This window comes from Glycine soja, chromosome 16 (assembly GCF_004193775.1).
Source record: "Glycine soja cultivar W05 chromosome 16, ASM419377v2, whole genome shotgun sequence".
NCBI classification, from domain to species: domain Eukaryota; kingdom Viridiplantae; phylum Streptophyta; class Magnoliopsida; order Fabales; family Fabaceae; genus Glycine; species Glycine soja.
This window is the reverse complement of record NC_041017.1, coordinates 8,163,435-8,187,882: the sequence shown is the minus strand read 5'-3', so window position 1 is coordinate 8,187,882 and position 24,448 is coordinate 8,163,435. Positions and strand designations below refer to the sequence as shown.

The 24,448-nt window shown below is 33.5% G+C and overlaps 1 long non-coding RNA gene across 1 annotated transcript; it reads right to left on the bottom strand.

Annotated features, from left to right (window-relative positions):
- Nucleotides 1-915: 915 nt before the first annotated feature.
- On the bottom strand, nucleotides 916-2,020 carry LOC114389735. Its single transcript, XR_003661802.1, has 2 exons — nucleotides 1,775-2,020; nucleotides 916-1,420 (listed from the first exon to the last, which is right to left on the bottom strand). It is a non-coding gene; the product is annotated as an uncharacterized LOC114389735 (long non-coding RNA).
- Between the last annotated feature and the right edge of the window lie 22,428 nt (nucleotides 2,021-24,448).

The window sequence follows — 24,448 nt, the reverse complement described above, 5'->3', positions numbered from 1 at the left end:
GGTAGAAATGCAAGATGCAATAGCCCTTCTTGGCACATAAAATTAAATAAAAAAAATTAATACATTCAAGTCTTAGTATCGTTTCTAAAAAAATGTTAACTAATATGGTAGCACGCACGCACGCACCCACGCACACACACACACACACACACACACACACCCACACCCCCACACACACACACGCACACACACACACACACACACACACACACACACACACACACACACACACACACACACACATATATATATATATATATATATATATATATATATATATATATATATATATATATAAGTAAGTTAATCATCAGCTTTGAGCTTTCTTTAATTTGTTGCAGATGTCCTGACCTTTCTTTAATTTGTTGTATTTCAGGTAATGATTCATTAATCATCAGCTTTGAGCCCTGCCATGTGTTAGTTATTGTAATTGGGCAAAGTACTGTGAATTTAATAAGAGAAAATAAGTTAACTTATGTCATATGAAAGACTAATCAAAAGTGAAAAACTTTGTGCCTCTTTGATGCGAGTGAATACACAATGGCAAATGAGATACGCATGAAGAATGGTATGTTTAGTAAACATACAAGAGCTTACTTGTACCTCTATCTTCTATTTTTTCACATATTGGCAAATGAGTTGATTCTGTGCTTGTTTCTACTTGTATCAAATATGGTTTCAACTTTCAAACACACAAATCTTCATGCATTGCTTTCATTCCTTACGAAAAGGAAAAAAAAACTTTTTGTAATAACATTTTCGCACTTTACTTTCATTTATTACATTTTTCTAGATTATTTTTGGTTTCAAATGTGCAATCACATAATGGCCATTGTACTTACTTAAAAAGAAAAATATTAAATCGCAACTGGTTTTGGTTTATGCAATGGAGGATATGTAAAATACCACAACATATTGTTCAATCGAAGATATATTGGTATCTTTTACCAAAATAAAATTTATGACAACAATCCATCTATCCCACCTTTAGAACTTACAAAAATAATATACAACCTCAATCATATACTTTCAAATCCTAAGCTACCTTAGAGCTCAAATGGTTCTATGCAGGGTAATTCCTTCTTTCTTTACACTACAATTGTTCACCACTCCCCCACATAATAGCAGGGGACTAAGAAGAAATTGTGAGGGACTCAAACAACGAGTGGTAGCAGTGTGCTACCACACTGCTCCCTTCAATTGTGAAGCAAACCTCTTTTGGTTTTGCATGCTGATACTCTCATAAGCAATTGTGGAGTGAGGAGAGGAAGTGCTCGCTGTTGCCGAAGATGATGGTCAACATATTTGAGCCGCGAACCTTCCATTTTCCCTCCAAAGCAATCTTCTTCGAAGTTCAAACATCAAACGATAAAACCACTATCTCCATCTGCTGTTGGTACTGCCTGTACCTTTGCTCCACCTTCAAGAAAGAAAAATAAAATCACATCAATAAACTATCCATTAATTCAACTATCACAAATATTTTATTAACTTCAATCAACCACAACCATGCAATTTAAGACCATTAGCCATTCATAATCTTTCTAAATTTATATTCATTAATCATTATATAAGATGAAGCTATATAATATATGCTCCAACACATGTAGTAGCAAGCCAAAAACAATACTACTACAATAATAGTATGTTTGAAAACTCGAGGAGAAGTAAGAAATTACTTCCAAAATGTGAAAGTTATAACTATTAGCTTCCGAGTAGAAAACATATGAGAAGTGGAACCACACGCACTACAATTAAAGTGAACAACACATACCTCATCAAGCATACCAATTAGTTTGGCTTTCTTCATCTGAATTTCTTGTCTTTCTGCAGTTGATAGCTCTAAAAACCCGTTCTCAGTTTGGATTTTATCATAAACCATGCTAAGTTCTATCATATTTCTTGGAGCACAACCTTTATTTTTTCCTTGGAGGGATTTTGATTTTAGCAAGATGAACCATCTGAAAGTTTTTCTTTCCCTCTATTATTTTGGATGCTAGCTTTGTATGTTAGATACCTTCAAGGCCATATAACTATTTCAATTGGCCATCAATCTGTTTCCTTACAAATTGTAAGATGCGAAAAGTCATTAGTAGCTTTTAAAATGAGTTATCTAAATATATTTTCTTATAATTCTGTAAACCATTTGCTTAAAACAATAGTTAAAATTAGATAAAAGCTCCATGCTAGTACCAAATTTGCTATCGAACATCAGGTTATCAGGCCAAAAAAAAAATTAAAAGGACAAATTCTGATTGAAATTTTTTCATTAACATTGAAGAACTCAACTACAAAGCAGAGAATAAAATAGTTCAAAACTATAAAGATGAGTGTGTGACTTTAATCGAAGAATCTACATGAAATTAAACAAATGAGTTAAAGAGTTGATTTAAGGTGAATCCTTCAACTTCACCCTCAAGGAAATTTGCACTTTTGCATCATATAAGGTTGTCACAATTTTAAATCATATGTGACTCATAGTACTATATTGAAAACATGGTAAATCATGGGTACTGGAATATAGCAATAAACCTTAGGAAAAAAACTTCTGAACATGACTTTGAATCTGAACAACAATCTTTGTACCAACATGTTCTGTGGTGAAAATAAAAGGATCCAAGAACTTAGACCATACTTCTTGATTCACTAATTTATATATGTGTGTGTGTGTGTGTTGCTAGAATCTTTATGGCATAATTTGCCTAAGATATGAAATTTCTAAATTAATTATACCTTCAATTCGTCGCCAGGCCCTGCCATATAGCTTTAAGGCTTCAAGGATCTTCTTATGTTCTTTATCTGTCCTCCTCTTTCTTTGTTTTGTGATAGTATATGGTTTCCTTACCTGTTAATGTAGATATAAAACTGATTAAAATAAAGGTGACACTGTCACAGATGTGAAAAATCAAATTTATAATGCCACAAACACACAACAATTCAGGGCAGAACCTTCAAGGCATAGTCATTTGCACAAGAAAACTGATCATGTAGTGGAATATCTGCAACAAGATGCACACCAGAATTCAAAACTTTTCATATCAATGCGTACGATATTTTTCCAGCCATTAATGTATGTGAGACAAAAACTTTAACTTACAGTTTTCACTTGCAGAAATCATTTAAATAATTAAGTCAATAGCATCTAAAATATTTAAAATAAAATGCATCGAAAATTACCAGGAGTTATATGACTGAAGTTTCGGACAAATCCACATCCGTCAGAACGAAATACAATCTGTTAAACATAATAAAAAAAAAAGTTGTAAGACAGAAAATGAAAGCTTAGAGTTGGGAGAGAAGAATGACGTTTTTTCTTACCTCAGAGGAAGAGAGATTTTTTTTACCTTTCCTACCTCAGAGAGTCTCTAATAGGGATAACTTACAGAGCTATTGTTATTCTCATTTTTTAATTTGTTTGCATCTTGGATAGTGAAAACATAACCCAGTTGAGAGAAAAAACATAAAAGAGAGTGTAAAATATTTATAAAAATGCCTTCTAACAACAAAACCAACAAAATAACGAAGAAAATAACATTAAATAAAGAAAGAATACCATATCAGGCAACCAAGATCAATGCCACAACCGAAAAAAATTACTATTAGTTAGGAAGAAAACATGCATAACAACAAACAAAATTAAAACCTTGCAAATAGAGACAAATAGTAACGAAACAAACATGCATAACAGCAAAGGGGAAAAAACCTTGCCAGCTGGATGCTTCTTCGCGGTGACATTACATAACCACCAAGCTGAAGAAAACTAAGGAAGGAGGAGCTAAACAATGAGACACCATCAACCAAAAGATCATCAAAACAAAAAATGAAATGCCCTAGGTGACACACGTGCTACAATAGACGGGACAAAGGATCGTGATCCCACAAGGGTGAGCTAACTCCAAAAACTCATCCTCAGTTTGGATTGTAGGCTGCAACTCGCTTGCATGAAGCCATAATTGCTAGTAATCGCCTACATGAAGGAAGAAACAAAAAAAAATAAAAGGAAAAGAGGAGAAGATTGAGGAAGAGAAAGATGGAGAAAGAGAAGATTGAGGCGGGGGGAGAGTAACATAGTCAAGAAAACATGTAGGAAAGAAAGGAAAGTTTTTATTATTAAGTGGAATTAAATGGGGAGTTGAAATCTGCCAATTAGGGAGCGATACGTGGCGGAGACAACAAAAAAATGGTGCAAAAAAAGGGAGGGAAAAAATGACCAAAAAACCTGAAAAAGTGTCACGTGTCAAACTCTCCGTCATGGACATTATAGAGATTTCATTGACATTCTCATTTATAAGTCTTTATATAGATAAAAGAAAAGAAAACATTGCAAGATAAAGTGGTTAATTAAATATTATAGACTATTTTATATAGATGATTGGATATATATGTGGTGACAGAAGAATATTAGTTAATTATTAATTTTGGTAGCTATCATCCCTTAATATTATACGTTGTTCATTAGTTATATGTACGCATAAAAGTATTATACAAATTTAGTGTATAAATAACACAAATATAATTATATTTATACGTGCATCACTTTAAATTTTTATTTTTTAATATATATATATATATATATATATATATATATATATATATATATATACACGTAAGATAATAAGATTTTGCTCTAACCATTTTTTAATAATAAATAATGTGGAGGATTTCTTTCTTCTTTTTCTCCCTTTATATCTTGTCATTAATTAATTAGTCACAGAAATTGTTCAACAAAGTAAGTAGGAATGCGTATTTTCATAGGTAGCAAAATCTAAAGATCTAGTTTTTTTTTTACGGGAAGGGACTTAACCCAATCCGGAAGAAAACACTAAAAACCACGAAGGAATCTAGTAGAAGATACATCAGCTAGTACCTTCAAAGGAGCAAAAGGAGGCACCCAATCAATACAAAAAGATCCTCTAAGCCAAAGCCATGCTTGGCAAAACAGTCCTCACTTGATTGGCTTCCCTTGGGAGTGTGATTTCAGGAACTAATATCTGAAGAGGTCGCCATCTCCAAGATAGATTCAACAAGTTGAGCATATTCATGCGTTGTTGCACAACTTTTGGATCATACTGATGGCCAATTTAGGATCAGATTCAACTATGAAATCAAACATAGCCCCTGGAAGTTGCTAGCTTGATACCAAAGACAATTGCCCATAGCTCCGCAAGATTAATAGATGAATTGCCAATCCGAACAAAGAAGGTGAAAATGGTTCCACCACAATGGTCCCTAAGAGCTCTGCCACAAGTTGTTTTACCATTATAACTCATAGCTGCATTGTAGTTCGGTTTGAACTTATCCATAGGAGAGCAATCTATTAGAATTAATGTCTCATGTGAGAGACATGTGACTTTTGTAGAAACTAAAAAATAAATAATTAATAATTAAAGACTAAATTCTAATTGAGTTAAATAGGAAAAATTTATAAAGATAACTATTATTTGATGAGAGTAATGGTTATAAAACGGTTAATACCTACTAACGTGAAATGAGGTCCCCTTCCAGACAAAAAAGTATTTTCTCAACCCCTAACTATCTATCTATCACGAATGTAGAGAGACACAAAGAATAGTCAAGGAAGCAAAATATTATTTTTCTCTTCTTCCAAGGAATCAAAGTGCACCGGAAAAAAGTCTCGCTATGGAGAAAGGTAGGCATTATTTATCTATTATTTGTAAGAATCATATATTTTAAGATCCTATTGGTTTCCTATAATTGTTAATCTAAAGAACCCTTGAGATTTACATGTGGTATCAGAGCATAGATTATGAAATTTATAATTATCCAAGAATGATTTATTTTTTTCCAATTATACATGAACCCTAATTATAAAATTTAGAGATTTTATTTTATTTATTTATTTCCGCTACACGTATGAAATTTTATTATTGTTGAAATTGTTTTTTTCGAAACATTTTGCACCGTATGGAGAAAGAAAGAAACACAAATCCTCTCTTTATGTGTGTGCTAATTGGAACATGTTTTCATTCTTTTAATTAATTTAATTATGGAGAAAGTGGGTAGCGAAAGACCTTGCCATGTAAGTTTGTTTCTCCTTGCAATGAAGGGATTGAAAAGTGAAAGTCCTTTGTCAGCATGTACGTTTCTTTCTCCTTTCTAATTGAAAGGAATTCTTTGAAATTGTTATTTTCAATCCATTTGTTGCTATTCTTAATCTTACGTGCCTTTTTTTTCAATATTATTATTAAACATAATTAAAGGATTTAAATTTTATGCCCTGTAATTAAATTAATGTGAATGTTTAAAATTTTCGATAGCAATAAATATGTATATGCTATATATTTGCTTGAATGTGATTGAATTTTATTATTTTATTGGTTATAATGTGAATGTATGGTATTCATTTGGCTTGGAGTGAAATTAATAAAATAGCTATGAATTGTTAATAACAATAAGTATCTGTAGGTCATATATTTGATTGAAATTAAGTGTATGATAAATTTGTTAGTCACCAAAGTGACCAAATTTATAATGTTATTTAATTCCAAATTAATAATTATTTCAATTACTCATATTATAATGGCGGCTAAATTATATGATTATTGGTTTATGGGTACATTAAAATTCATTGTTATAAGGCATTTATGGATCACCCAAAGGTTGATTAATTGTTCTTATAATTAATGAATATAATTGTAGGCGATTTGTATGTATCATTAGTTTCATTTATATACCCAAAGGAAATATGTACTACTAATTGGTGCATGTTTAACTGCCAAATAATGTTAAGAGTTTTCTTAGTATCATCATGTTTGTATGTTGTGTGTCAGTGTATCACCCAAAGGAGAACATCAATATACATTGATTGTTATCTGGGTGAATTATATGTATGACATGTGTTTTATGTCTCAAAACGCTTATGTGAATTTTACTATGCTATACATGTTCCCAATTCATTGAACTCTCATGTATCATCTATGCCAATTTTTAATGGGCTTAACTTCTCTAACTGGAATGAGCAAGTCCAATTTCATCTCGGTGTTTTGGATCTTGATCTTGCTATATTGTAAGAGAAGCTTGCTACTATTATTGATGGTAGCAATGAAGAGAAAACCCATTACAAATCCTGAGAAAGATCTAACAAACTCAGCCTAATGTTCATGAGAATGACTGTTGCATACGGTATTAAGACAACTCTCCCTAAGACTGATAATGCTAAAGAATTTATGGGGTTAGTGGGAGAGTACTCTCAAATAGTTGATATGTCTCTTGCTGGGACATTAATGAGTACATTGACCACCATGAAGTTTGATGGTTCACACATTATGCATGAATATATCATTGAGATAACAAACATTGCAGCAAGACTTACGACCTTGGGAATGACTATGAATGAGAACGTCCTTGTTCAATTTATTTTGAACTCATTACTATCTGAGTATGGCCCGTTCCAAATGAGCTATATTACCATGAAAGATAAATGGAATGTGCATGAATTACACAGTTTGTTAGGTCAGGAAGAAACGAGGCTTAAGAATTAAGGAAGTCACTCAGTCCATTATGCAAGCCACCAAGGGAATCAAGGAGCTGGAAAGAAATGTGTGAAGAAGCATGATAAAAGCAAAGGGTCATTAAAGATCAATGACACTCTTGTGCAAATCCAAAAGAAGGCATCAAAGAGAAATAATTGTCATTTCTGTGGGAAATATGGACACTTCCAAGCCCAAAGCGCAAGTCTTGGTTCGAAAAGAAAGGTGAGCTTAATGCCCATGTATGTTTTGAATCAAACTTAACTGAAGTTCCCCATAATACATGGTGGATCGATTCTGGATGTAAGTCTCATGTTTATAATACTATGCAGGGATTCCTTATGATCCAAACCATAATCTCAAATGAGAAATTCATCTTCATGGGGAATAGAGTGAAAGCTCCAATGGAAGCAGTCTGGACTTATCATTTAAAACTCGATATTGGACATCATTTAGATTTACTAGATACTCTTTATGTACCTAGTTTATCTAGGAATTTAGTTTCATTATCTACACTTGATGTTACTAGATACTCTTTTAATTTTGGTAATGGATGTTTTAGTTTATTTAAGCATAATCATCTCATTGGTACTAGTGTTCTATGTGATGGTTTATATAAATTGAAATTAGATGGTTTGTATGCTGAAACCATTTTAACTTTGCATCATAATGTTGGCACTAAACATAGTTTAGCAAATGAACAATCTACTTTCTTGTGGCATAAACGTTTAGGTCACGTTTCTAGAGAAAGGATGAAAAGATTAATAAAGAATGAAATTCTTCCTGATCTAGATTTTATGGATCTAAATATTTGTATGGATTGTATTAAGGGAAAACAAACAAAACATACAAAGAAATGAGCTACTAGAAGCACTCAGCTTCTTGAAATTGTGCATATTGTTATTTGTGGGCCTTTTAATGTTAATTCTTTCGAAAAGGAAATATATTTTATCACCTTTATTGATGACTATTCATGTTACAGTTATGTCTACTTACTGCATGAGAAATCTCAGGTAATGGATGCCTTAGAAATTTACTTGAATGAAGTAGAAAGGCAATTAGACAGAAAGGTGAAAGTTGTTAGGTCTGATAGAGGTGATGAGTTTTACAGAAGATACGATGAAACTGGACAACACTCAAGTCTATTTTTTAAACTCCTCCAGAAACGTGGCATTTATGCACAATACACAATGCCTGGTACGCCACAACAAAATGGTGTATCAAAAAGGTGTAATAGAACTTTAATGGATATGATTAGGAATGTTAAGCAATTCAACTTTACCCGTATCTTTGTGGCCTTGAAAACTGCCATGTATTTGCTTAATATGGTTCCTAGTAAGGCAGTTCCAAAGACACCTTTTGAATTGTGGATGAATAGGACACCTAGTATAAGGCACCTGCATGTTTGGGATTGCTAGGCAGAAATAAAGATTTATAATCCGCAAGAAAGAAAATTGGATGCAAGTACAATTAGTGGATATTTAATTGGTTATCCAGAAAAGTCAAAGAGGTATATGTTTTATTGTCTTAATCATAGTATGAGAATTGTCGAAACTAGAAATGCAAGGTTCATTAAAAATGGTGAAATCGGTGGGAGTATAGTTCCTCAAGATGTGGAAATTAAAGAAGTTAGAGTGCAAGTCCCTTTAGCTTATTCCTCTAGCAGTAAGGTGATTGCTCCTGTAGTTGTTGTTCCAAACAATAATGAAGAAGAGAAACACAATAATAAACCCATGATACATAATGAACATATTATGGAAGAACCACAAGAAGTGGCATTAAGGAGGTCACAAAGAGAAAGGAGACTAGTTATTTCAAATGATTATGTGGTATACCTACATGAAACAGAAACAGACTTAAGCATTAATGACAATGATCCAATTTCATTTTCACAAGCTGTAAGTTGTGATAATTTTGAGAAACGATTAAATTCCATGAAAAAAGAGATAAATTCCATGGAACATAATGGTGTTTGGGACCTTATAGAATTTTCGAAGGGTTGTAAAAGAGTTGGTTGTAAGTAGGTATCTAAGACTAAACGTGACTCTTATGGAAACCTTGAACATTACAAGGATAGACTTGTTGCTAAGGGATTTACTCAAAAAGATGGCATTGATTATAAAGAGACGTTTTCACCGGTCTCACGAAAAGATTCTTTCAGGATTATCATGGCATTAGTAGCCCATTATGACTTGGTGCTACATCAGATGGATGTGAAAACTGGCTTCCTTAATGGAGATTTAAAGGAGAATGTTTATATGGACCAACCAATGGGGTTCTCAGTTGAAGGAAGGGAACACATGATGTGCAAATTAAAGATATCAATATACGGTCTTAAGCAAGCTTCTGGCCAATGGTATTTGAAGTTTAATAATATCATTGTTTCCTTTGGATTTAAGGAAAATATTGTTGATCGGTGTATATATTTGAAGGTCAGTGGGAGTAAGGTTATTTTTCTAATTCTACATGTTGATGATATCTTGCTTGCAACTAATGATCTTGGTCTACTTCATGAGACTAAGAAGTTTCTCTCTAGCAACTTTAAAATGCAAGATATGGGTGAGGCAAGTTATGTGATAGGGATAAAAATATTCAGAAATAGATCACAAGGATTGTTAGGGTTGTCTCAGAAATCATATATCAATAAAGTACTAGAGAGATTCAGGATGGAAAAGTGCTCAACATCACCCGTTCCAATTCAGAAAGGAGACAAATTTAGTCTCGCACAATGTCTTAGAAATGAATTGGAATGAAAAAAATGGAAGCAATTCCATATGCATAAGTTGTTGGGAGTGTTATGTATGCTTAGATCTATACTCGACCAAACATAAGCTTTGCAACTGAAATGTTAGGAAGATATTAAAGTAATCCGGGAATGGAACATTGGAAAGCTATAAAGAAAGTTCTGAGATACATAGAGGGAACGAAAGATCACATGCTTACATATAGGAGGTCTAATCACCTTAATGTGATTGGGTATTCAGACTCAAACTTTGTTGGATGTGTGGATACGAGAAAATCCATTCTTGGCTATGTATTTCTCTTAGCTGAAAGAGCAGTATTGTGGAAGAGTGCAAAGCAATCAATTGTTGCAAATACCAGGGTGATCGAGGCCGTACCCGAATAAAATAAACATTAAAATGCAGTAACTAGGAAGTGATCCTAGGTCGTTTCCCAACGAACAATGATAAACCAAATGTTCATAACAGAGAGTAGGAAAATAGAAACGAATTGGGGGGGATTGTTTGCTTTTGTAAATTAAAAAGCGAATAAATGTGAATTCAAAAATAGCAGAATTAAAACACGTTGTTTCCCCTTGATTCACAAGCAAGTCTCTTATCCTAGGTTACGAGAGTTTATCCTTTATCAGTTCAACCACTTAATCCAACCCTAAATTAAATTACTAAGCGAAATTTAACATAAGGCATTCATTATGTTATTAAGCAACACATACACCAATTAATCATAAATGATCATTAAGCATGAACGTAAATTGAGCGCAGAGACAATTAATCAAGCACTAAGCATGCATGAATTAATAGCAACAAATTCAAAGTAATTAGTGAAGAGGAAAAACTGAACAGAATTTAATAGTAATAATAGAACCTCAAAGAGAACTGTGCTTGATCCTCAAGAGAAAACAGCGCTGGACACTTAGCCTTCCATTAATCAATAGAGAACAAAATTATAGATTGAAGAACGAAATTTTATTGTTGAAACGAAAAGTAAAAACTGGAATTGCAAAACGAAAAAGTGTCTAAGAGAAGAAAAGCCTAAAACTAAAAACGAAAACAGGAGAGAGAGGAGAGAAAGAAGAGAGCCTAAACTAGAACCTTGGTGCTATTATATAGTTTTTCCAGCCCCAAAGCTTACAAATCTGTTTTAAATCCAAGCTCATAAATAAAATCAAATCAAATCTAGATAAGATAAGATAAGATCTAGATGAAATAATATCTAGATGAGATCAAATCTAAATAATATCTAGATAAGATAAAGTCTAGATAAGATAAAATTTTGTAGAATAAAATAGTTTGTCCTCTTCAAGTCCAAACCCAATTCTGGATTCAAGTCCAATGCTTCATTAATTCCTGAAATTAGATTAAAAACATAAAATTAGTCCAATAGGCCCAAATGATAAAACTGCATAATTAATTTGACAATTAAGACTAATTAGTAATTAAAATGGTGCAAAAAGGGTTTAGAAATAGGAGAAAATAATGGCACATCATAGGGAAGTTGAATTTGTAGCATGTTTTGAGGCTACAATTCAGGCTAATTGGTTGCGAAACTTTATTTCAGGGCTTGGAATTCTTGACAGCATTGTTAGGCTGCTGAAAATGTATTGTGATAACTCCGCGACAATATTTTTCACTAAGAATGAAAAATACTCTAAGGGTGCTAAGCATATGGAATTAAAGTACATTGTCGTGATGAGAGAAATTCAGAAACAAAGAGTATCAATAGAACATATTAGCACAAACCTTATGATAGTTGACCCTTTGACAAAAGGATTGTCACCCAATACATTTATAAAACATGTTGAAAGTATGGACATTATTGTTATTGATGATCATTAAGTGTATTTTAACTTTTGCATTTTACTCACACTTTGAGCTCATTTATGATATGTTTTTTATTACTTGTTCTCTTTGTTTGCATGCATATTTGTATTAGAATAATGTTAACAAGTTTTGTCTTGAATAAAGACATTATATTGGACCAATTATGTACTCCTAACTAATGGTCATATTAAAGAGAAGACTAATTTGTAGTACATGGAAGGGACCATGTCGATTAAGTGATGTACAACCACCATGACTCGAATTGGTTCTTATTCTTAATCATGAAATTATGATGTACCCAATGTATAGAATGATTTAGTCATTTTAATGTGCATCATGCTAGTTTAATCTATTTATTTTGTCCATAATGTTTAGTAGTGTCACATGACCCAAGTGGGAGAATGTTAGAATTAATGTCTCATGTAAGAGACATGTGACTTATGTAGGAACTAATAAATAAATAATAGATAATTAAAGACAAAATTGTAATTGGGTTAAATAGGAGAAGTTTCTTGAGATAACTATTACTTGATGAAAGTAGTGGTTATAAAAGGGTTAATACCTACTAATGTCAAATGAGGTCCCCTTCCTGACAGAAAAGTGTTCTCTCTAACCCCTAGCCATCACGAACATAGAAAGACAAAAAGAATAGTCAAGGAAGCAAAATCTTGTTTCTCTCATATTCCAAGAATCAAAGTGCACCGGAGAAAAGCCTCACTATGGAGAAAGGTATGCACTACTTATCTATTATTTGTAAGAATCATATATTTCAAGATCCTATTGGTTTCCTATAATTGTTAATCTAGGGAACCCTTAATATTTACACAATCCAGGCAATAGAGAGATTTGAATTTGCCTGTAACATGAGGGGAAAAGACTTGAGATAGCTTTACTGGAAACACCAATGCCAAATGCTTTCAAAACTATTCACAACACTTTTGATTGGCTAGCCGAATTGGAGAAGATGTGGTCGTTGTGGTGCCTCTAGATTAGGGAACAAGAAACAAAGAAAATAGTACTCCAATAGCCTAATACCTAAGAAGATGAACCATCTAAATTCTTCGAAATCCAATCATGCACATCCAGATCAAAGAACCCCTCAAAGGGTTGGTTATTAACCAATGACAATTGCACCTACTTCACACTAATAGTCCCATAAGCAATGCAAAGTGGTCTTGGCCATGGAGTTGTACAGAACTCAAAGATCAGTATCAACCAAGTTCCTCCAAATAAGCTTTAAAATCGAATCAGACTGAACCATATCCCTGAAGGCCACTTGATAAGCTGAGGATAAAGATAAATCTCCATCTGCATTAAACTTCCAAGCAAGGACATTCTCAAAGTTAGTAATCACAGGAGGAACCAAGGTTAAGATAATATCATAAATATGGGAGGGAACATAATGAAACTTGGGAAGATCACAACTGCCCACAGGCCGAATAAAACTTATGACTTTGGCTTCCAAATAAGATGGATTAAGGCTTTATCCTTAAGAACCCTCTGAGAAGTGACCCAATTTTCCTCCTAAAAAGGAGTAGAAGTGCCACTACCAACACACCAAACAATGCCCTCATTCAAGTTATCCCAACACTAGATATTTGAATTTTAACGTGTAATCGATTACCATTGATGTGCAATTGATTACTAGCAACAGAACTCTTAAAGTTCAATTTGAAAAGACATGACCCTTCAAAATATAACTGTGTAATCGATTACTAGTGAAGAATTTCAGAAAAAGCTTTTTGAAAAGACACATCTCTTCAAACCATTTTGAAAAGGCACGAAGGGCCTATATATATGTGTGTCTGACTTTGAAAAACAAGAGAGAGATATTCCAAGGAAACTTAATTGTCAAATGCTCTCTCAACAACTCTTGGGCAAACACTTGCAAATCCATTGAGAATTCATCCAAGAAATTCAAATTGTATTATCATCTCTAAAAGAGAGAAATTCCTCTAGGAACTTCAATTTGTATCATCCACTCTAAAGGAGAGAAATCTTTCTTTTCATCTCAGAAAGTTAATTGTAATGAAGAGACAGGTTGTCTCTTGGAGAATCTTGAACACAAGGGTGTGGGATCCCGATGTGTGTTCAATGTCTGTAAAGGATTTACAGAAGATAGTGGAAAATCTCAAGTGGGTTGCTTGAGGACTGGACATAGGCACGGGAAGTGACCAAACCAATATAAATTGAGTTTGTATTTCTCTCTTCCCTTATCTCAATTATTTTACTGCACTTTACTTTGTCTTGCACATTTAAAAGAACATTATTAAATTGATTGTTTCTTCTTCTTCTTTTGCATTCTGAGCCTATCTTTTAAAAGTGGATTAAAAGTTTGTTAGTGGGAAATTTTGTAATACTTAATTCACCCATCTCTCTTAAGTTATTGAGGCCACTTGTCCAACATATTTTGTTTCTATTTCTTTTTCTTTTATGTTGCGATCTTATGCTTCTCTTGACTCCGATTTTAACTTTTTCTTTTTTTACTTTATACTGATGACTATACTTTCAATAATATTATTACATGTTAATTTCTTCCAATTGTCCTTATTAATATTTACCTTCCATTTCTAGATCTGGAATTAATTAATTAACATGTTTAATTCCCACTTAATTAGAAAAGTTTTCTGAATTTAACAAAAGGTAAAGGGTACTATGTTTTCTTTTTGTTCTCTCTTTTACAAATTAGAATAGTATCCTTGGTCAATACTCCAACTCACGTAAATAAAGCTTCTGATTGTAATTAACCTATGACCACCCTATTAATAGCTTTTGTTAAGTATATATGCAAGTATAGAGATAGCAATATATTGCAACTAACATGGAAAACTAATTAAAATATATCACAATGCATAACATATATGAATATGTGCAAGATTAATCTATTCCTCACAGTACCTCACACTTAAACTACCCAAAAGTAACACTACATGCTAATAGATAAATATATATAATAAAAAAGAAGCAAAAGAAACCCCTAATTATGTAAAGGGAATTGAACAAACTAAGGATTTAAAGTTGTTTTAACTTCAAATTAACCAAGTGTGAGGACAAAATTTAGGTGTGTACTATTCAAATTGGAGCAATCAATCTACTATGAATGTATGTATACATGATTTTGATGATGTCAAAGAAGAATCTAACAAGGTTGCTTCAAATGATAAGCATTTGCTTCAAGAATAATTCAAGATTGCTTCAACAAACAAAGCCTTGTTTCAAGATTCACTAAAGACCAAGCCTTGCCTTAAAACAAAGTGCTTTCAAGACATGCAAGGCTCTGGTAATCGATTACCAAGAAGTGTAATCGATTACCAGAAGACAGGGTTGAGAAATAGCTGTTGAAAATTTAAATTCAAAACCTTTTTCATAGTCTTTCATCATGATACCCAGACTTATGATTTTCTTCTTTGAATCACTTAAATAGCTGTTGAAAAAGGTTTTGAATTTAAATTTTCAACAGCTATTTCTTAACCCTGTCTTCTGGTAATCGATTACACTTCCTAGTAATCGATTACCAGAGCCTTGCATGTCTTGAAAGCACTTTGTTTTAAGGCAAGGCTTGGTCTTTAGTGAATCTTGAAACAAGGCTTTGTTTGTTGAAGCAATCTTGAATTATTCTTGAAGCAAATGCTTATCATTTGAAGCAGCCTTGTTAGATTCTTCTTTGACATCATCAAAATCATGTATACATATATTCACATTCTCCCCCTTTTTGATGATGACAAACATGTGATTTCTTCTCGACACCATCAAAGCTTGCATGATTTACATCTCCCCCTTTCTCAAGCAAATTCTTCTTGATATCATCAAAATCTTCATGATTTACATTCTCCCCCTTTTTGATGATGACAACCACCTGTAGGTTAGGAGCAACAACAAAGAAAATATCTATTTGCATATAGTTTACTCCCCCTTGGTTTTACATTGATTACTTATATGAGACAATTGAAGATTTCATATTTTTCATATATAAAAAGTTGTCTCATAAAACAATAGATAATTTTTCTTACTATTTTAACCCTTCAAATTATAACTGTGTAATCGATTACATAAACATTGTAATTGATTACCAGTGGAAAGTTTTCAGAAAATCTGCCAACAGTCACATCTTTTCATTAGATTTGTGAATGGTCATCAAAGGCCTATAAATAGGTGACTTGGGCACGAATTTTATGCAAAGAGTTTTGCTTTGCAAAAATGTCTTATCCTCTCAAAAGACAATGAGAGAGATTCCAAAAGAACTTCGTTGTCAAATGCTCTCTCAAAAGAAATCCTTGACCAAACACTTGCAAAATCTATAAGGATTCTTTCATGATCTTCATTGTAATATTCTTCTCTTGAAGAGAGAATTCTTCTTATTCAATGAGATTGGTTAAAAGACTGTAAGTCTCTTGTTGTAAAGCATCTGAACACAAGGGATGGGTTGTCCCTGTGTGGTTCAGACTTTGTAAAGGATTTTACAAAGATAGTGGAAATCTCAAGTGGGTTGCTTGAGTACTGGACGTAGGCACGAGAAGTGGCTGAACCAATATAAAATTATGTTTGCATTCTCTCTTCCCTTATCTTATTTATTTTGTTGCAATCAATTGTGTCTTGCATGTTTAAAGAACATTGTTAAATTGATTGCTGTTACTTCTTTTGCATTCTAAGCCTATCCCTCTTAAGATTATTGAGGCAACAAGGTCTAACATCTACAGTATATTAGAACGGCAGGTTGCAGGGGTTTAGAACTTCAGTACTTGTATTGTGTTGAATTTTTAATTCTTGTGTTGTGTATTCCTGCTCTGTAATATTTTTTTAATCATTTCTTGGAGTGTTTTCTAGAGTTTAGTCATACACAAACCTTTTTTTTTAATTTTTGATCTATCAGTCATCATATAATATAGGATTTTAAGCTACAACATCATGCTAGTTAATGTGAGATGTTGTGCTTTAGTCAGTTCTTTGTTCAATTTCACCATCTCTATTTGCAAATTGTGATCAAACTTAGATAAGGAAAAAAACACAAACAGAGAGAGAGAGAAAGAGAGAGCAATGTCTTTTTCTTTTGTAATTGTAACTCTTTGCTTTTGGGTTCATTATTTTCGTTCTTAAAACATAAAAGTGTGTACCTGGTTGGGTGAGTTGTTATTAAATGTTATGTTTATTGATTACTGGTTTCTTAATTGTGATTTAATTAATTAATATAATACATTTTGGTTAATTTGTTCACAAGTAGGAGAAACTCTTTTTTGCCTTTTTGGATGTGATACTTATTGTTCTCAAATTAGTTATATTAAATGTTAAGTTCACATGAAATGCATTGAAAGCTAAAAATATATAGTTTTTCTAAGAAGCAAAAGGTGTGACAGGGAATAATTGAATTTAGAAAAGTTGAGGTGTGTGGCTAAGTGAATGTGAATGTATTTTGGTAAATGGTAATTACCATATTAAGATATGCTATGAAAATGACACAGGAACAAATGAATGAATGAATAAGCAAAGACAAGTTTATTTTTTCCAATATTTTTTTTACTCTTATTGTTTGTTTCGATTTTTATCTCTTAGCTCCCATGCCAAATATAGGTGATAATTCTTTTTATTTTATTTTATAGGAGGATCCTGAAGTAGCAAAGTTTAGAGAACAAGGCCTCAACTTCTTACCTGAGATGGAATTCCTCTTTAAGGGTACTATTGCTACTAGTTTTGCAGCATATGCACCATCTAAAGATTCAAGACAAAATGAAGGATTCAACACAAGAACAGAAGAGAAAAATGATAACATTGACGATAACACTGAGATGGAAGTGAATGAACCTAAGATAGACATGACAACTCAAACAATGTCTTCAGCAAAGGAAAGTGGATAGAGGAAGAGAGGGTGAAAAAAGAATTGGGGTTGTTGCCATGATTTCCTCACAATTAGATCGTATTATTCAAACATTTGAATCTAGTGTATCTGCTCAAGACCCAACAAGCATTACTGCATGTGTAGCAAAGTTAAAAGATCTACCAGGACTTGAGCGTGGGAGTGAACTATTTTACAAAGCCACTAGATTTAAGAAAAAAAGGGGCAAACATGATTACCTTTGTTACTTTAGAAGGGCCTGAGCTACAACTTGGATGGATCAAGTCTGGCACTTAAGCACCAGTTCCTTAGTTTCTCCTCTATCTGATATCATTGACACTCACTAGTTTTGCTTGGTTATGAACCTTGGTTGTGTTATGGATCTTAGTTTTTAATTTCAGTTATGTCATGGATCTTTTTTTTAATTTTGGTTATGCTATGGATCTTGGTTATGGTTTGGCTCTTGATTTTTATTTTCAATTGTGTTATGACTTTTTTTCCTTCTACAAGATGTCTTCATCATTATCATCAAATGACTTTTCATCTGATGATGACAATCACATTACGAAGAACAAATGTTTGCTGTAGCTAATGTTACCAATTACTTCGTGAATTATGTTGTGAAAAATGCATGTAGAGATTCAAGCATGACAGGCCATCGTTGGGTATCTGAAATTCTAAATGGTCATTCAATAAGTTGTTATCAGATGTTTAGAATTGTCTTTTCTTGAATTATGTGATATCTTGGAAACCACGTACAACTTAAAGAAAACTCGAAATGTCAGCATTTATGAGAAAGTTAGCTTGTTTTTATACATGTTGAGTCAACCAGGTTCTGTTCGTAATTGTGAGGAAAGATTTCAACATTCAGGTGAAACAATATCTAGACATTTCCATAGTGTCTTAGAAGCTGTTTGTATGTTTGCAAAGGACATAATTAAGCCTGTTGATCCATCATTTAGAGATGCTCCTAATGAGATTCTGAAAGATGCCAAATATTACCCTTATTTTAGGGATTGTATTGGTTCAATATATGGTACTCATATACAAGTTTGTGTTCCCTCTCATCTACAAGGAGTCTATATTGGTCAGAAAGGCTACACTACCAATAATGTCATGGCTATTTGTGACATTAACATGTGTTTCACTTTTGTTTCGGCAGGTTGGAAAGGTTCTGCATATGATACTAAGATACTTATGGAGGCTTTACGTAAGTCTGCATTGCATTTTCCACATCCTCCTCAAGGTACTTAACATTTATATATTATAAATATATATCATTATAATTTTGTGTTCTAACATGAACTATTGTTTTATTCTTTAGGTAAATATTATCTTGTTGATTCTAGTTACCCTACTTTTATGGGTTTTCTAAGGTTGTACAATAAAACTAGGTATCATCTACCGCAATTTAGAATTGGGCCTAGAATCAAGGAGAGAGTTGAAGATTTTAATTATTATCATTCTAGTTTTCAAAGTACAATTGAACGTGCATTTGGTTTATGTAAAGTGAGATGGAAGATATTGGGTAATATGTCACCTTTTGCTTTGAAGACACAAAACTAATTCATTGTTGCTTGCATGGCTATACAACTTCATTCAAAGAAATGACAAGAGTGATGAAGAATTTGATTCACTAGATGAAGATAATGAATCTAAAGATAGTGATGATGATGAAAGTGAAGTTGGTCATAGTATTACAACATGGGAAGAACCGGATGATCAAAGTACTTGGCAAATGAAACGATTTAGAGAATCTTTACATAATATGTTTCCAACACATATTTAATTTCTTAATTTTTTTAATAATACAAGGTTGCATGTTTATGGTATGAGTACATTTGAACAATTTTATATTGGAAGACATTATTGATCATATTATAATCAGGTTAATGCATTTTATATTTTATATGTTATAAATTATAATTACATAGATAATAATTAAATTATAAACTAGAATGTAAGTGATAGCATTACTAAAACAATAATGTATTAATTACATTTTAAATATGAAAATTAATTATGTAGAAAGGCATATAATTATATTTTTATGAGATACATTTGTTTTATTTTTATAAAAATAATTATTTTTTAATCAAATTTTCTAGAAAATATATAGCAATATTTTAAATAAAGTGATAAAATTAAAATAGTTTTATAAATGAAATATAAAAAAGTAATTATTATTATTTTTAATAATATTTAATCATTTAAAGCATTTAATAATTATGTAATAATGTTAAAGCATTTAATTATTAGTTTTAATAATTTCAAATCATATGATACCCTTTTTGGTAACTTAATTATGTGAAAGACCTTTTACAATTTCATCCAAACATCACATTATTTTAAATAAACACTTAAGAGTTTATCATCTAAACATCAAATTAGCTTATGTAAAAGTAACTTTTTAGATAAGAGCTTTTTGAATAAGTAACTTTTTAAATTAGCTACAGTAGTGCATCCAAATATGCTCATAGTCCTTTTCCAGAAATTAGATTCAACCTTCTTTTTTACCATTCTTGGCATCAACTGATGGCCACACTTATACTTGGCCCTAACCACAACCACCCACTTAATGTGCTTCTTTGTGATGAGCTTCTAACCAACTTTCATAAAGAAGGCTTTAATGATGCTCATAGCTTATCGCAAGCCTAACCCTTCAAAATGCTTGGGTTTACATAGGTGGTCCCACACCAGAGTATGAACTTTTCTAGAGCCCTCCCCTATCATCCCACACAAAAGGAGTGGCACTTCTTATCAATCTCATCACAACTGAGACGAGAAGCAAGATAGTTTGCATGACATAAGTGGGTAAAGCTTAGATGACTGACTTATCAAGAGTCACATGCCCAACCAAGGACAACATTTTAGACTTCCAACCACTAAGTCTCTTATTAATCTTATCCAGCACAAAACTGTAAGTGTAATTGCTAACTTTTTTTATGCAGGATTGGGACCCTTAAGTACTTTCCGAGATCCTCAGTAGACTAGAAGCCACTCCTAGATGTGATATCCTATCTAATATTCTAGTTGACATTCTTGGAGAAAAAAATCCGAGTCTTTTCCACATTCACCTTAGTGCCTGCACTCTCACAAAACAAATTAAGAGTCAATTTAATGACCTCTACATGATCCAGAGTAGCCTCAACAAACAACAAAATATCATTCACAAAGGCAAGATGGGATATCATGGGCCCTCCTCTACTAAGCAGAATCAATTTCAAAGCTTTATTAGAGACTGCAATGTTGATAAGGTGTATGAACCTTTCCAAACAAAGGACAAATTAAAAAATACGACCAAATCAGATCCCTTTGTCTCATACCCCGCTTGGGAGAAAATTCCTCTAAAGGCTTCATTATTACACAATATACACATTTTCACCATAGACATAAACACCAAATAAATTGAATGAAATTAGACCGGCATCCAATGGCTAATAAAGTCTCATGAATGAACTCCCACTTGAGGCGATCATACACTTTTTCAGATTCACCTTGATGGCTATCCACCCTTTGTTACCCTTATTGCTATATATAAGTTTGCTTGAGAAGCTTCTATGGAGGCTGGATCTTTGAGCTTCAATGGTGATTTTCAACCATGGAATTGTAGGGGAAGATAAAGGAGAAGAGGTGAGAGGAGGCACCATCCACTAGAGAATAAGCCATGGAAGGAGAAGCTTTACCACCAAGAGAGTGCCTTGGATAAGAAGCTTAGAGAGGAAGAGAATGAGAGAAAGGCATGGAATTGAAGGAGAATTAGGGAGAGAAGTTAAACTTTGAAGTGTGTCTCACAAATATCTCATTCATCAAAGTTGTGACAAGTGTTACACAAATTTCTATTTATAGCCTAGGTCACTTATGCCAAAGGCATCTTAGCATATTCCAAGAATATGCCAAATTCATCTTAGCATATTCCCTTTAGATGCCACAAGAATGAAAGGTGTGACTCTAGCACATGGGAAAGGAATATGCCACAAGAATATGCCAAAGAAATATTCCAAGAATATGTCAAAGGCATCTTAGAATAATCCTTGAGAAGCTAGAGGGGAAACTACACACACCCCTCTAATAGCTAAGCTCACCCCATGCCAAAATACATAAAAATACAAAAAAAAGTTCCTACTACAAAAACTACTCAAAATGCCCTGAAATACAAGGCTAAAACCCTATACTACTAGGGTATCCTTAACTTGTAGGGTAGGGTGCCCTTAATTTGTAAGGTACCCTACAAACCTAAAATGGCCAAAATACAAGGCCCAAAAGAAGGAAAACCTATTCTAGTATTTACAAAGAAAAGTAGACCCAACCTTGGCCCATGGGCTCAGAAATATACCCTGAGGTTCATAAGAACCCTAGGGCCTTCTTTAGTAGCTCTAACACAATCCTCTTGAAGCTTCTTGCTCATGGCTCTGGTGACTGGTCCTCTCATGCAACTTCTTTACAAACTCTGACCTAGATTCCACTTCTTTATGTATAAAAGAAGTGTCAAGTGGAAGGGGAATTAGGTCTAAGGGTGTTACAGGATTTGCTTGGTGGTTTTATGACCCCCCCTGTTGTAGGCAAATTCTACATGAGAAAGATACTCATCCCAAGACTTATGGTTGCTTTTCAGAAGAGCCCTTAAAAGGGTGGATAGAGACCTATTTACTACCTCTGTTTGCCCATCAGTTTGTGGATGGCAAGTGGTAGAGAAAAGAAGCTTATTTCCTAGCTTAGCCCCTAAGGTTTTCCAGAAATAGCTAAGGAACTTAGCATCTCTATCTGACACAATGGTCCTAGGCAAACCATGGAGCCTCACAACTTCCTTGAAAAAGAGTTTTGAGATGTTAGAAGCACCGTCTACCTTGTGGCATGGTATAAAGTGTGTCATCCTACTAAACTTATCCACCACCACAAAGATAGAGTCTACACCTCTTTGGGTTGTAAGAAGCCCAAGGACAAAGTCGATACTAATGTCTACCCAAGGTGCAAATGGGATGGGTAAGGGTGTGTATAGCCCATGAGGCATCACCCTAGACTTGGCCTGTAAACAAGCCACACACCTAGTGCAATGCTTATGGACATCTTTCTTCATATGGGGCCAATAGAACTTTTCTTTGAGTAAGACAAGGGTCTTGTCTATCCCAAAGTGGCCCATGAGCCCACCCTCATGGCTCTCTTTCACAAGTAATTTCCTTATGGATCCTTGGGGTATGCAAAGCTTTCCCTCTTTGAACAAATACCCCTTAGCCAAATAGAATCCATCTTGGGCTTTTTGCCCACAACTCTCATAAATGAGAGAGAAATGTTCATCTGAAGCATACTTTTTCCTAATGTTATCAAATCCTAAAATTTGAACCCTTAGGGAGCAAAACAATGTGTGCCTCTTAGAGAGGGCATCAATTATCACATATGTTTTTCCCTTTATGTATTTGATAACTTATGGAAATTTCTATAGGTACTCTATCCATTTTGCATGCCTTTTGTTTAACTTGATTTTCCCTCTAATGTACTTAAGTGATTCATGATCATTATGAATGACAAATTCCTTGGAAACAAGGTAATGTTCCCAAGTTTGGAGGGCTCTTATTAAGGCATAAAGCTCTTTATCATAGGTGAGGTAGTTGAGGGTGGCACCATGAAGTTTTTCACTAAAATAAACAATAGGGTGCCCACCTTGTAACAATACAGCTCCCACTCCCACTCCAGAGGCATCACATTCTAGCTCAAAAGTTTTAGAACAGTTAAAAAGAGCTAGAACAAGTGCCTTGGTGAGCTTTTCTTTAAGAAAAACAAAGGCTTGCTCTTGTCTTTCACCCCAAGTGAATGTCACATTCTTCTTCACTAGCTCATTGAGAGGTGAGGAAAGTGTAGAGAAATTAGGAACAAACCTTCTGTAGAAGCTCCTAATATCTCCCACACTTTTTGGGGTGAGCCAATCTTGGATGGCCTTGATTTTCTCAGGGTCCACTTGAACCCCATTTCTACCAACTACAAACCTTAATAAAACTATATAAGGTACACTTCTCTATATTGGCATAAAGAGTGTTTTTCCTAAGGACTGAAAGAACTTGCCTTAGATGTTCAAAGTGATCATCTAGGCTTCTACTGTACACTAAAATATCATCAAAATATACAACTACAAATCTACCTATGAAATCCCTTAAGACATGATGTATAAGCCTCATAAAGGTGCTTGGTGCATTAGTGATCCCAAAAGGCATCACTAGCCATTCATACAAACCAAACTTGGTCTTGGAAGCGGTTTTCCACTCATCACCCTCTTTCATCCTGATTTGGTGATAACCACTTTTAAGATCAATTTTTGAAAAAATGTTGACACCATGAAACTCATCAAGCAAATCATCAAGTCTAGTAATAGGGTGCCTATACTTTACATTAATGTTGTTGATGGCCCTGTAATCTGTACACATTCTTCACTTACCATCCTTTTTGGGCACCAACAACACTGGCACAACACAAGGGTTTAGGCTCTCTTGGACGCAGCCCTTCTCCAACAATTCCTTAACCTGAGACTTTATCTCTTTAGTCTCCCGAGGGTTAGTCCTATAGGTTGGCCTATTAGG